The following is a 16,252-nucleotide window of genomic DNA, read 5'->3' on the forward strand; positions in this document are numbered from 1 at the left end:
TTTTTTGGCTCTGTTCAGTGCTTTGCCAAAGGCTAAGTTGAACCTGTCCGCAATAGTGTCCACCAAATGTTCACCACTAAAATAATAACCTGAAGGAATTTTCAAGGTGTAGATAATGAAGGCTGGATTGCTGGCTGCTCTTGTGTCCCCTAAAAACCCGATTTTGTTGATTTCTTCCTCCAATTGGGCATTCAGGATTTCCACCTCGAAAGTGTTTTGCTTTTCGGTGATGTTTTTGATTTGTGTAGGGTGAATCATTTCTACCAAAGCCACTTCCCAATGGGCTTCGTGATCTAACTGGATGGTCTGAGGTAATTTGACCGTGTAACAGCACAACGTGTTGTTGGGAAACACCTCCATGGAACTGTCACTGGGTAAGGTTAAGTAAAATTGGCTGTTATTGCTCATAATTCCAGAGTTTTGTGGCTCTCCGAGGCGATACTGGAAGTCAGAGGCGTGTCTCCGCCCAAAATGGAGTTGTTGTTGGAGTGGTGGCTGGCACTGACACTGGACACAAGGTTCCCGTGGTTCCCGTTCGAGGAGAATTTCAGGGAGGGATTGGGAAGCAGGTAATCGATGTAACTGCTTAATACAATGGTCCACAATTGTTTGTCTCCTTGTTGCAAACTCAAATTGGCGATGGCTGCCCCGATGACACAATACACCACGAAGATTTGGCAGAAAAAGACGATTTGCGTTTTAGGCACACGTTCTCCGCACTACACCCACAAGAGTTGTTTTTGTAAATCTTGCAGAGAAGAATTGGGTGAAGGAGTGATCGCAGTAGCTGAATCTGTGTGAAAGGGAATGATGGTCACTTCTTTTTATAGTCGATGACGTGCGAAGCGTCGATCCAAGAATGATAACTGGTCGGATATCCTTTCCAACGTACTTTGACTTCTTTGACGTCGTTTGCCCACTTTACGGTTTCTGCCAGTTAGCACTCCACCCACCTCGAGAACACAAATAACATCTAGTCAACAGCCGACTATACCTAACAAACAACCCGTCCCGGAAAGAGTGGTGGCAAAACAAAGGTCCAATTATCTTAGACAAACGGTATGGCAAACTCAAATGTAATTATCGGAGGCACTACGTTCTTTTCTCACTCCGATACTACAGGCAATCTCAGCTGAAATAACAACCACAACAACAATAACAGCGACAGACACCATAGCCGCGGATTTGAAAATATCTGAAAAATTAGTATCAGAACCAGAAAAAAAATTGAGGCGGTTGAGGAGGAGGAGGGGGACGCTGACCCTCGTTGAAAAGTACACCGAAATGGGGCTAGATCAAGCATTGTATGACGTCAACATAGCAGGGCAGTTTATTAGAGCCATACAATACGTTGCCTACAGATCACTAGACACCTTTAAACCAAGACCTTCTCAATGGGGATTAGGGGTCAGAGTTCTTCCCCAATTCTACAGACAAACCTACACTGGATACCCCCTCAGTCAACTGGTAGAAACCGCTGCTTACATTACCGCCCATCCTGGCTACGCATTTCCTGATATCAAGAATCATGTGACTAGGAGTGCGGGAAAGAACGTGAAAGCAAAAGAGAGACGTGTTACCTTCTAACAGAAAAAATAGACTTTTTTAGGGCTCCAAAAGATTGCTTTTTATTAAATAGGGAACCATATTTGGCTTGGTATCCCTCCTTGACTAAACTATTCTCGAAACAAACTTGACCCATTGGAACACTCCAACAAACTTAACTTTTTAAACCTAACAGTGACCAAACTGGTATATGTCGCTTAGACATAATAATTTAAATAAGATCAGTATGGCTATTTTTATGTACACTAAGTACTAATATTAGACAGATATGTTAGGAAATTTAACAGACTCGTTAGATTTGAACTAATTGCACAGGTGGTTAACACATTATTGGTACTTATTATTGTCGATTAGCAAAAAACAGGACTTGATTTGAAATAAGTACGGGCTAGCGTTTTGGTGAGTACTTAACATCCATGGCTGTCTTGCTGAGCACCTTTTTCCTCCTTTACCACGCTCGGACAGAAAAATGAGTGTGTGGTGAGACAATTCCCACTCATGTGTAAAGCCTTTCAGTCAGGTTGTTAAGGACTAGTTAGTCCTACACCTGAGTGGCTAAATTTAAAAGTAGTCTGTGAGTACATAAAAGCCTGGGGGGATGAGGCTCTCTTTCCTTCCCCAGGAGTAATTAAAAATCACGCGGTGCGTTATTAAACCAGTGATACATGCTCCATTAGAGCGAAAATCACTTTAATTCAAGTAAGCAAGCAAGCAAGTTCGGGTACCGTCTCTAGCACTCTTGATGACACCAACTGTCTGGGTTATTTTCTTTCTTGCAAGCCCCTATGTTCCACTTCTGTTTGTGATAATAACTTGTGATACTTCACATTTCCTAAAGTGGAAATCTTTACAAGCCGTACAAAATACAAAACTTATATGACTTTGGCTTTTGACACTTGCACAGACTCTTCACTTTATAAGTGTCACGAGAAAATTGTATATCCAAGTTTTTACCATTTTCAAAAACACGCACACACTTGCAGCTTGACCAGAAATATGTACATCTTGTTTTGTGGATAAGTCACAGACAAGTCCAAGCATATATAGGTGGTTATGAACGTTAGGAATATCCCCTCATTTTTTCAGAAATATCAAAGCTTGTATGTGCATTTTCCCTTTTCCACTCTATATTAGTGCTTAGATTTGTTCCAAAAAAAAGAAAAAAGAAACGAAATAATTTTGAAGAAAAAAAAACAAAACTGAATTTTGAATTCAGGTTTCTCTCTGTTTATAATTTTTTTCAAGTTGATGGTGCATGACAGAGTACATTCGCCTACCTTTCCAAAGTGAGAGGCATTTCTTCACATGTCATTGCCTTTGTTAAATTCGGTTTCATTGGTTAGTTATCGTTAATCTTTAATTTTTTTCATGCATTTCTTTTTGATAGAAGATTTAAGGCTTTCTATTGTTGTAACGGTATTTATGTTGTTTAGTCTGTTGATGAAATTATCTATAGCAAAGTGCTTAAGATTTTTCAGCTTCTTTTATTATTTCAAGCCCTACAAAAGGAGACCAAGTTTGTGTTCAAAGACGATTGAAACTCTAAATTACACAGGCGTGAAGGAAAAACATCGTTGTGTTTAATCTAATCATGCTTGCCGTATCTCTTTGTGTTTTAGAGTTCATATTTCTTCTTAAGTAAATACATGCATCAATAGACAGACAGATTGGGTCATCATCCTTGAGTTTCACTGTACTTTCGGTTCTTTACTTCATACAAACCCAAATTTATTGGTTTGAAAAAAAAGATAACATGCCCCTCAATACTGTAACACGTCTGTTCTGATTCTACCGATGTGAGTGTGAGTGTTTATGTCGAAATGTTTAAGTGAGATATAAAAAAATGGTCAGCTTGAAAACGCGAACCAATACTGTGACGCTCAGTATTTTGATGTGGTAAGAGGAAATGGTACAACACACACACACACACACACACAAATTGGGCTTGTAAGTTCACATTTCAGTGTCTGCACTGTAATGGTAACAACGCAAGAACATAGGGATTATTATGCCACACAGTCCTAGAACAAAACAATGCATCACCCGTTGTAAGCCATTTCATTGGCTATACTTATTTTCTTACCGCGTTCGCTTGGAATTGACTTGAGTAGCTATTCAGACAGTGACGAGAATGGCCATGCTTTACTGGGTCTATCCTATAGGCGATTTATATAAAAAAATATTTTTAAAAATTAAACTAATGCACGAACAATCGTACCATGGGCGATCCCATAGAAATTGTGTCCGTCTTATTGCAAAATACATCAACATTTAATTTAACCGTGCAGATCGCTAAATAAACCTCTGATCATACACATTTTGAAAAGTGTTGTGTGACACGGATCGCCATTGTCGTTTGGTGTCTGCTTTCTTCTTCGAAAAGAGATCGTTTCGTCTTGACTATAAAAATTTAATTTGACTAAGTTTTACGCACTACTTGAACTCATACATTTACGTTGTAGGTGTAAGCCGTCGTTCTCAGTTTTCTGGAAGTTCGTTTTTGCGTTTCTCAGATGTGATACTATTTTTTATGGACCGAACGAAATTTCTTTTGGCGTGAATCAGGACTCGTGGTTTCGTGGCAGAAATGGAGAGCATTGATTAAAGCCCAGTTATGTCGTCTTCGAAATCGCTGACACGGATTTGAACTAACACTTCAGGTTTTGTGTGAGGCGATACGGTACATCATTGCCTTTTACTTCCTCAATGAAATCGTTTCATCTTATTGCAAAATTACATTTGACTAGGTTTCATACGCAGCAGGTCTCTGTATATAAGGAGAGTGTCTTAGCGTCAGAGTATTCATTCCGCTCTCAAATGATCAAAGATGGAAGAGTCAGCACAGATCGACCTGCTGGTCAAATATTTGCTAAAAGTCGTACGAAAGCATAATTCACATGCGAAAGTGGCAACAAAACTTACTCTTTTGGTCGTTGATTTGATGAGAGTCATACGAAAGTGTGTAAGTGCTAATGAAGTTTGCTATATCTGCAAAGGTAAATGGGTATTTGTCTCCAGAATACCTGCTTCGTCTAAGAAAGAGAGACAAAAGTCAAGATACCTAATATCGTTGTCAGGAGAAAGGACACTGGAATTCAGAGTGCCCTACGAGAAAAGAGAATAAACAAAAACAAGACGAAACAGAGAAGAGGGATTCAGAAGAAGAAGAAATTGAAGATGATGAAGAACTTGTGCCAGTAAAGACATGGAAATGGAAAAATTGACAATGTGAGCCGATGCGTTGGCCCTGATGTGAAATTTCATACTACCTTCTAAAAGAGAATAGACCAGAAAGAACACGTAAGTGTCTCTTGGTCTTGACATTGTATAATAAGGATGGCGTGTTTTGTTTTCTACTCACACTTTATGAAATTGTGCCCTTTCACCTATCTCTATCCGTCTGGATCATGTTTTAGTTAGAATTGAAATGGAAGGATGTTTTCCTTCACGCACGCTCTTTAGGCATGCAAGTCGGTAAACAATAGTCAGTCTATTCCTCCATTATTTTGTGTCTTGATGTTTCCTAAATCACACACTGATGCCATAAAATAACGGGTTAAATGGGTTTTGTAGTGTTGGAAGTGGGGGTGGGGTGGGGTGGGGTGTAGGTGTTTGGCAGAGTTGGTCATTGCAGGTGAGGGCTTAGGTGCTTTCAAAAAACTTTTACTTCTTCACTCTGTGTTGATAGTATATTTGGGGTTTGTATGCGTTCGCGTACGTTTGTGTGGATAGTTTATTTGGGGTTTGTATCATCTCCCTTCTGTGTTGATAGTATATTTGGGGTTTGTATGCGTTCGCGTACGTTTGTGTGGATAGTTTATTTGGGGTTTGTATCATCTCCCTTCTGTGTTGATAGTATATTTGGGGTTTGTATGCGTTCGCGTACGTTTGTGTGGATAGTTTATTTGGGGTTTGTATCATCTCCCTTCTGTGTTGATAGTATATTTGGGGTTTGTATGCGTTCGCGTACGTTTGTGTGGATAGTTTATTTGGGGTTTGTATCATCTCCCTTCTGTGTTGATAGTATATTTGGGGTTTGTTTTTTCCTCTTCCCTCTGTATGTGTGTGTGTATGTGTGTATGTGTGTGTGTGTGTGTGTGTGTCTGCGCGCGTACGTTGTGTGGGTGTGTGTATTGGTCTCTGTTTGTCCGTATAAAACTCACTTTATCCCTATCAGATACACTCTACCTACCTACCTGCAGTAGCGCGTATTCAGGTCAGCCACTTGCAACACTGTTGATATTTATCCCTAGTGTTCAGTACAGTGACGTCACTGACGCTGGAAATTTCGAGACTATAAATATCGACTTGGGGATTTCCACATTTCGTAGCTATACATATATACTAGAATTCATAAACAGGAACGTCACTCAAGCTGAGGCTATAAAAAGATAGTGGGATTTTCCAAAGGAAAAACCCACAAGTTGGAGCTATAAATAGATAGTGGGATTTCATAGGAATTTCAGCTGATTATAGATACATAGGTATTTATCCACGATCGTCACAGAAGTTGATATTGTAAGTAGTTACTAATTTTATCTATTTTATAGTGTGTGTGTTTATGTGTGTGTGTGAGTATGTCTGCGCGCGTACGTTGTGTGTTTCTGTGTGTGTGAGTATGTGTGTGTGTGTGAGTATGTCGGCGCGTGTACGTTGTGTGTGTGTGTGTGTGTTTCTGTGTTTGTGTGTGTGTGTGTGTGTGTGTGTGTCTGCGCGCGTACGTTGTGTGTGTTTATTGGTCTCTGTTTGTCCGTATAAAACTCACTTTATCCCTATCAGATACACTCTACCTACCTACCTGCAGTAGCGCATATTCAGGTCAGCCACTTGCAACACTGTTGATATTTATCCCTAGTGTTCAGTACAGTGACGTCACTGACGCTGGAAATTTCGAGACTATAAATATCGACTTGGGGATTTCCACATTTTGTAGCTATACATATATACTAGAATTCATAAACAGGAACGTCACTCAAGCTGAGGCTATAAAAAGATAGTGGGATTTTCCAAAGGAAAAACCCACAAGTTGGAGCTATAAATAGATAGTGGGATTTCATAGGAATTTCAGCTGATTATAGATACATAGGTATTTATCCACCATCGTCACAGAAGTTGATATTGTAAGTAGTTACTAATTTTATTTATTTTATAGTGTGTGTGTTTATGTGTGTGTGTGTATGTGTGTGTGTGTGAGTATGTCGGCGCGCGTACGTTGTGTGTGTGTGTGTTTGTGTGTGTCTGCGCGCGTACGTTGTGTGTGTGTGTGTGTGTTTGTGTGTGTGTGTGTGTGTGTGTGTGTGTGTGTCTGCGCGCGTACGTTGTGTGTGTCTATTGGTCTCTGTTTGTCCCTATAAAACTCACTTTATCCCTATCAGATACACTCTACCTACCTACCTACAGTAGCGCGTATTCAGGTCAGCCACTTGCAACACTGTTGCCATTTATCCCCTAGTGTTCAGTACAGTGACGTCACTGACGCTGGAAATTTCGAGACTATAAATATCGACTTGGGGATTTCCACATTTCGTAGCTATACATATATACTAGAATTCATAAACAGGAACGTCACTCAAGCTGAGGCTATAAAAAGATAGTGGGATTTTCCAAAGGAAAAACCCACAAGTTGGAGCTATAAATAGATAGTGGGATTTCATAGGAATTTCAGCTGATTATAGATACATAGGTATTTATTCACGATCGTCACAGAAGTTGATATTGTAAGTAGTTACTAATTTTATCCATTTTAGTCTAAACCATTGTAACTTAATTTTCGGGGATATGTTTATTTTCCTTTAAATTCTGGGACAATTTCGTCATTTTAGCGTTACTTTTAGTCACATCCATTTTGTCGTTGAGCATTTCCTTGATTATAGCTATTTATAGCATCATTACAATTATGCAAATTTTTGAACACCCCAGCAAGATTTCAGGTCTTGGTAATGCTTTATATATAAATCTCACGCTTGTACTAGTGTATGTATGTTTCTGTCTCTGTTGTGTTTGACCCTCTACCATCATTGTCCCTAGACAATCCCACCATGTTCAATTCCCCTTGACGCTATACAGACCCACCATGTTCAATTTCCATATGTTAAATTCCCCTAGTCCCTAGATAGACCCACACTCTATTCCCATGTTCAATTTCCCTTGACGCTATACAGTCCCACCCTGTTTAAATTCCTTTGACGCTATACAGTCCCAATTCCCATGTTCAATTCCTCTTGAGGCTATATCGTCCCACGATTTTTCTCTATGTTAAATTCCCATTGAGGCTATATGTTCCCACGATTTTTCTCCATGTTAAATTTCCATTGAGGCTATATGTTCCCAAGGGGGTCTGTAATGCTAATTCCCATTGAGGCTATAGGATCCCACTTCACTACTAGTGTCGCTGTATGAACATTGGGAGGTTTTAAACTGGAGCTAAATATCAATAATGTTAAAAAATACGTTGCAGTTTTTGTACCATACAGACTATCACTCTTTTTTAACAAATTACGATCACTCTGTTAAAAAGATATACTAGCTATGAAATGAATTTTTGTTTTTTTTTGCACTTTAATATAATCTTTACAGTGTGTGATACGCTTGATTTTCATACCTTTTTCTTTTCATTTAAACTAGCATGCATTAATGAACTTAAAAGTGACCTTAATTATTATTAACTGTTGACATCTTTTTTCGGCGACATAGCTGTTTGTTTTTATTACGATTATCGAAAGGAATAACCTAGCGTCATTGCTTGTGGTGTGGTGGTGTCGTTGTCAAGGAGATGATTTACTAGTGTGTTATTGCCCGGATCGAGTACTTACCGTAATATTATAAAATATAAAATTACCGGATGAAGTAACAGAGAGCTGAGCAGAGATATAGAATACAATAACACAAGCCCGCGTACGTAAAACTAATAATTTTGCACCTAGTATTTCTGTAATTCTAATATACTTAAAACTATAAGTCTGACTATATATCCCCGTTTGTTTGTACCCCCCTACCGATTTCAATAACGAAAATGTTTATTGTGATAAAAGTGCACATAACTAGGTCAACTGATTAACTGATTTATAATTTCTAACCTAAGTTGACCAGAATGGCAAAAGTTCTAGCATTCTCTGCACCTTTCTTGCTTAACGGACTTCTCATACTAATACGGCACCAACTTGCGTACATTATGGGCTAGTTTATTTCCATCAGACAACATAATGGCGTAGTTCATCCTATTCGGTAACTTCCGGATATTTCCGTAAAATACCATAACGTAGAGAATTTGGAATTATATCCATTCACACACATGAACATAGAAATTAAACCGCTTGTTAAATTCACGTGAAAGGCAAATTTGTTGTCATTCTTTTCCTTTGCTTGATTGACATTGTAAATATCGGAAGCAGACGACATATATATGTTTATCTATGTATGTACATATGTAGTTGTGCACACCCCCCTTTTGCGGGGAACGGACTTGTCCAGGAACTGGAAATGGATCTTGAGCATGTCCGTCTGTTATATTGAAAACTTACGTAAAGGGCGAAACGCGCAAAAGGTGACAGTGTTAGGGACACTACTGAGAGTCAGGTTAGAAATTGTAAATCAATGAACGAATTGACTAAGTTCCTTGAATTTTTTTTTTTCAATTATTGAAATCAGTAGAGGGTACAAACAAACGGGGATGTATAGTCAGACTATAAGTGGCTATTATGACCAAAACCATCTTCTACAATTACCGCCATGTCGGCCTATTCTGCGTGTCGGGTAATTCTGCGCAACGATACGTCATTTCTGTAAACATTTTATCACGTGCTATTTTGGGTCAAAAATCCATTTTGTATCCAGAAAGACGAATCGTACATTAATTAAGAAAAGTGATATTCATAAAGTGTACAAAAATATTATACATTTAGACTCGAAATGCACATAAAAATCTGATTTCTAAATGGCAAAGTGAAGACCCACTCCATGACCTTCTTGAACCTGTAACCCAGAAAATTCGATTTACTATGCATCTTTTAGAATCATACAAATACATGCATTACTGATAAAAGATGGAAATATGTACCTTAAACCAAAGCTGTATTTTAATTCAAGTTTGTAGTTTTGCAAGAAGTTGGCCCACACGTACAAAATCGTCTGCTACCCAACGTGTCTACTTGCCGCTAGAACATAAATTCTCAACAGATTCCCTAGCGTATAGCCCGTTTCTAAATTCTGTTAATTTTTCTCCATCAACAAGGCGTTGTAAACACATTACATCCTATTCATTGTTGTTTCTCTTCCATGTAATAGCTTATTTTTCATAAAATGTTGAACTTTACTAATTTTTTTTACAAGATTGGTTTAGTTTGCTTAATATCTCTTGCCAATTATTGGCATTTGTACGTTGAATTTTTTAAAACTAGCTATAAACCTGACTTAATTACTCGACTGAACTGCTGACAGAAACAAAGTAATATATTTCATTTCTATAGCAAGATGGATAAACATTAAAACTTTTCAAAGCTATGCGCAGAACAGGCCAACATGAGTCAGGAAAACAGGGGGGTGGTATCCCCTTGTCCAAAATTAACATTATTTTAAACAGAATATTCTGGTGACAATTGCATCTTTTCAAATGGTAAGCATTGCTGTATTTTATTTTTGTCAATCGCTCAAATTCGGTATGCGTTTTGCTTCAGTTTTGGAAACGAAAACCTTAGTTGCGCAGAAATGCCCGACAGCAGTGTAATTAAATGCCAGCATGGCCAAATATTTTAAGTGGAGTGGGTGGGCTAAAGAGTTACCTCAATCCAGCTTTTCAAAAAGGTATTTCCAAATATGATTTCATGTATTACAAGAGAGAATAAAAAAAAATTCATATACAAGAATGGGGGAAATTAAAAACTTACCACCAGCAAAATGTTGAGAGCAAACTATCGTTCGTTCCCACTTTTCTTCCTTTTTAATATCCTTTCTGCCTACAGCTGTTTTCCATAATCATTGCCTTTCTTCCAACAATTTTCATGCTTCCTCTCCTTGATAAGTTTATTTGTTTAAAAAGAAACTTAGATCTTTTATCACAACCTGGGCGATTAGAACACCCCAAAATACCACAAAATTGGCATTGTATGGTTTCGAGATACAGGTGTGCGTATGTTAGGGACTCAAAATGACCGACATGTAAGTGCACACATTTTTATGACGTGTTGAAACTATGGATACATGGGCTTATGGTATTTTCACATGATTAAATATGTAACAACAATGATGATATAAAGCATCTAAAATTGAACATAGTTCTATGTACCGGGTCTGCAGAGATATGAACAATACACACACACACACACACATATATATACACATATATATATATATATATATATATATATATATATATATATATATATATATACGTTGTTTTCATGAAACGTGTGCACGTCCATATCTGCCATTTTGATTCCTAGCCATGCAAACCAGCACCATGCCATAAAGGCACATCTCATTTTGTGCGTAAGGATATCCTGACACATCACAATCTGTTGTGCATGACAACAGCACAAGACAAAATTTTTGACCCCCCCCCCCTTTTTTTTTTTCTTTTGAATGAAACATTGAAATTTCAACTATTTTTCTTATTCCATGATTAAGTTTCATGTCAGTTATTACAGATGTCTGTATGTCACACCTTGGTTAAATTTCATGTCACTTTATACATGTGTCTCTGTCACACCTTGGTTAAGTTTCATGTCAGTTTATACATATGTCTGTATGTCACACCTTGATTAAGTTTCATGTCAGTTTATACTGTATGTCACACCCTGGTTAAGTTTCCTGTCAGCTTGTACATATGTATGTATGTCATACCTTGGTTAAATTTTGTGTCAGTCTGTATTTATGTATGTATGTTGCACCTTGGTTAAGTTTCATATCAGTTTGTTCATATGTCATTATATCACACCATAATTAAATTTCATGTCAGTTTTTACATATCTCTGTATATCATACCTTGGTTAAGTTTCTTGTCAGCTTGTACCTATGTCTGTGTGTCACACCTTGGTTGAGTTTTGTGTCTGACTGTACATATTGTATAGCACACCTTGGTGAAGTTTTATGTCATTTTATGCCTGTGTATGTCACACCTTGGTTAAGTTTAATGTCAAACTGTACATATGTTGGTATGTCACAGCTTGGTTAAGTTTCATGTCACTTTGTACATATATCTGTATATCACACCTTGGTTAAGCTTAGTATCAGTCTGTATATATGTATGTATGTCACACCTTGGTTAAGTTTCATGTCAGTTAGTACATATCTCTGTATGTTGCACCTTTGTTAAGCTTTATGTCAGTTTGTATATATGTATATATGTCACACCTTGGTGAAGTTTTGTTCAGGTCATTTCCGGCACTGTAGTGGTACATTTTCATTCCATGAACACATTTCTAGCACCATTTTTTCCATTCCTTGTAGGTCAGAACTCAATCTTGGAGTGGAAAGATCCAGCTTTACTCTCATTGGCAGCTTCAGGGAGTCACTGGCTCAGGAGAGATTTGTTAGGGTAAGCATGTGTATTTTTTACAGGACAAAGAATCCTAACAGTTTAAAATGGAGTAAATAAATACATACCAGTCTACCATACAAACACAAAACAGTTCATTCTACAGGATAGATCCACCATAATGATTTAAAGCAACTCCAACCAAAAAATCTTATATAGTTCTTGTAACGATGGTGACTAGGACAAGTAGCAGATTATTCCAGAATCACATAGAAAACATTTTGTTATCTTCCATGAATACTTTTTGGTAGTGTGATACCAAATTTTTCCAGTAAACAATAGCACAAATTATGAAAATATATCTCACATGACAAATAGATGTAGCATTTGCAGCATTCTGGAATTTTCTTTTCTAGATCTTGCTGTCATTGATTTAGGTTACAACATGTGCACATGTAAATAGCTTAGTTCAGTTTATTGCTATAAACATTTAAAAATTTGTAACATTGCAAATGAATATGCATGTGGTACACATGGTGTTAATCATCCAATGTGGTACACCTGGTGTTAATCATCCATGTGGTACACCTGGTTTTAATCATCCACATGGTACACCCATGTGGTACACCTGGTGTTAATCATCCATGTGGTACGCCTGGTGTTATTCATCCATGTGGTACACCTGGTGTTAATCATCCATGTGGTACACCTGGTGTTAATCATCCATGTGCATATCTATTCATGAGGACCAGCTAAATTGTTAATTTTTCAACAAGCAGTATGAAATGATATGGTAATGATCCTAAGGATAGTTTACCTAAATTGTCATATGTATTCAAGATAGGTATGTCGTACCTAAATGGTCATATGTATTCAACATAGATATGTCTTATCTGAATGGTCACACATATCCAACATAGATGTCTTACATAAATTGTCACATGTATTCAACATAGATATGTCTTTACTAAATGGTCACACATATTCAACATAGCTATGTCTTACCTAAATGGTCACACATATTCAACATAGATATATCTTGCCTAAATTGTCACATTTATTCAACATAGATATATTTTACCTAAATTGTCACATGTATTCAACTTAGATGTGTCTTTACTAAATGGTCACACATATTCAACATAGATGTCTTACCTAAATTGTCATACATATTCAACATAGATATGTCTTACCTAAACTGTCACACATATTAAACATAGATATGTCTTACAAACTGAACCATATATAATGAGAGGTTAAAGACACACAACAGATGAAGCAATCATGAGTTGAGTGCAGTATGCCATGCATGTTGGCAGATGTCTGTAACATATAATTAGTTGTCAACATCAAGCCTAATGTGAAGATAAGGAAAATGTTTTGCTTCTAATTGGCTCTATTAAATGTCATTCCTTCAGATATTGCCTATGATGTACACAAATTTGTATACATTGCATTTTATTTTTCCTCAGCTATCAAGCAGTCTTTCCTTTAAGAATTTCCCTCTGCTTCTGAGTTTTCCTTTCAGTTATTTTGTATAATTTATGCATTCCTGTAATTCATTTTGCAAAGAAATTTACTTTTGTTTATCGTTATTGCTAATTGGCCTATACCTAAGACTATCAGCAGTGATAGATGCTCAAAGTGCTAAAGTTTAATGAGGTAAAGTTACAAGACTGTCCTAAAGGCCTGAAATTTGTTCTTAATATTATTAGCAATAATTTTGATGACTAATTGTCAAGTCAGAATCTGTTTTTCGTGTAGTCCGAACAGTCAACATTTTATGACTCGCATGTTTTTGTTATTGTTCAGACAGCCATCATTTTAAGATTCTATATTTTTCTTACAGTCCAGAAAGCCAGTGTTTTAGGAATCCATGTTTTTGTTATTGTCCAGACATCCAACATTATATGAATCCATCTCTTTCTTATAATTCTGACAGCCAACACGTTACAATCCATGTTTTTCTTATAGTCCAGACAGCCATCATTTTATGATTCCATATTTTTCTTATGGTCCAGAAAGCCAATGTTTTAGGAATCCATGTTTTTGTAATAGTCCAGACAGCCAACATTATATGAATCCATCTCTTTCTTATAGTTCTGACAGCCAACACTTTACAGTCCATGTTTTTCTTTGAAGTTCAGAAAGCCAATATTTTATTAATCCATGTTTTTGTTAATGTTCAGACAGCCAACATTTTATGAGTCCATATTTTTCTGATAGTCCTGACAGCCAACATTTTATGAATCAATGTTTTTGTTATTGTTCAGTCATCATTTTATGTGTCCACATTTTTCTTATAGTCCAGACAGTCAACATTTTATGAATCCTTGACATTCTTTTGATATACCTATTAAGCTATAACTGTATTCATCAAAATCAATCAGGGTTCAGAGAAAACAATCCTGTGAGACAGCCTTGGTCTTCATGATAGATGGATGGATTACTGCCTAATAGATCATGGATAATTAGTTGGATCCATACAAGCTGATCTTAGAAAAACTTTTGACCTTGTTGATCATTATATTCATATCAAGGAATTGAGCATTGAACAGTGTGAACATTAAATAATTGATTGGTTTACATCAAATCTAAAAATAAGAACAGTGTGTCAAAATAAATGGCAGTTTTTCTAAGAACCAATTCTAAGAAGAATCAATTACATGTGGAGTACCACAGGGATAAATTCTAGGCCCATTCCTCTTTCTCATTTTCATAAATGATCTGCCACTGAAAATATGGAACTGTATTTCATCAACTGACTTGTATGCAGATGATACCACAATATCAGATTTCAAACAACTGACAAAATCCTTGGGGTAATGGTTAACAACAATTTGCAATGTAATAAACATTTGTCATAAAGTCAGTTGATGTCTTTGGTTATTTAGCAAGATTATGCCATATCTTTTAACTAAACATAGGTTAATATACTTCAGATACTATACTATATACAACCATACATAGAATACTGTGATTTTATCTAGGGAAGCACTTCTGACAAGAATATTAACAAATTATTCCACTTGCAAAAACGAAGATTGTAGGCTCATCTTAGATAATGCTGAACACATCACAAATGCAATGAATGATATTCAAATGTTAACAGTAAGTGAATAAACAATTTTTTAGAAAGGCTAGACTTGTGCACAAAGTTTCATATGGCCCCATTATATCTCAGTGAATTATTTCATACTAAAATCCAAGGCAACACCTCCAATTGAAGATCAATTTCTGCTAACCACCTCTGCATCTCAAAACCAATTAAATAAATCCTTAAGAAAAGTTTTCAGTATTCAGGATACTAATTTGAGACAGAATCGCAAAGGAAATTAGAGAAAGTACAAATATAAATACATTTAATTATAAACCATTTAAATCAATTAAAAGTGGAACCTCTTCATTCTGACAAATACATTACAACTTAAAGTATAAATTATTCACTAACATTCTATTTTGTTGTCTGACTACTTTTGTATTGTATATATAAAATGTACCTGTTTGGAGTATTTTCATTAAACCTTTCTGTTTATTCTGTCAGTATATAAATTTAGCTTATTATCAATGCTTTTGTGTGTGTGTGTGTGTGTGTGTGTGTGTGTATGTGTTTGTCTGTGTGTAACTATGTACATGACATTGTACTCTGAATGCAAATATGCACATAATACAGGGCCACAAGGAGGCCATGCATCTAATTGTATTGTGATCCTCTTTAAATAAAGTCATTATTATTATTATTATTATTATTATCCATCTCATTAGCATAGTTCTGACAGCCAACATTTTATTAATCCATGTCATTCTTTTAGTCCAAACAGCAAACATTTTTTGAATGCATGTCTTATAGTCCAGACAGTCAGCTTTTTATGAATTCTGTCTTTCTCATTGTAGACAGACAACATTTTATGAATCCATGACTTTCTTATAGTCTAGACAAGCAAACTTTTATAATACATGTCTTATAGTCCTGACAGTCAACATTTTATGACTCTATGCCTCTCTTATAGCCCAGAGGGGCCAGCATTTTGTGTCCTCTTTAACATGTACGTTCTAGAGCCTAAATGCTGTATCAATGGTTTTCATCTCCTTTATTTAAAGGGAGGGTCAGTGATCAGATTGTTTCACAAGGAATTGGAGGCCTATCTTGTGGCAGAAGGGATATTTGATGACACAGTCACTGAAGATGGTATGTATCAAGAAAAACTTTATATA

General features: G+C 36.5%; 1 pseudogene across 1 annotated transcript in view; it reads left to right on the forward strand.

Annotated features, from left to right (window-relative positions):
• The window catches only part of LOC149779967 (inositol 1,4,5-trisphosphate-gated calcium channel ITPR2-like), a 283,416-nt pseudogene that overhangs the window by 235,567 nt on the left and 31,597 nt on the right, over positions 1 to 16,252 (forward strand). The window contains exons 9-10 of the transcript XR_016415089.1: positions 12,010 to 12,097; positions 16,139 to 16,226. The product of XR_016415089.1 is annotated as an inositol 1,4,5-trisphosphate-gated calcium channel ITPR2-like (transcript). The remainder of the gene's footprint in view (positions 1 to 12,009; positions 12,098 to 16,138; positions 16,227 to 16,252) is intronic.

Source organism: Sinohyriopsis cumingii, chromosome 16 (genome assembly GCF_028554795.1).
Source record: "Sinohyriopsis cumingii isolate HCF-2022 chromosome 16, ASM2855479v2, whole genome shotgun sequence".
NCBI classification, from domain to species: domain Eukaryota; kingdom Metazoa; phylum Mollusca; class Bivalvia; order Unionida; family Unionidae; genus Sinohyriopsis; species Sinohyriopsis cumingii.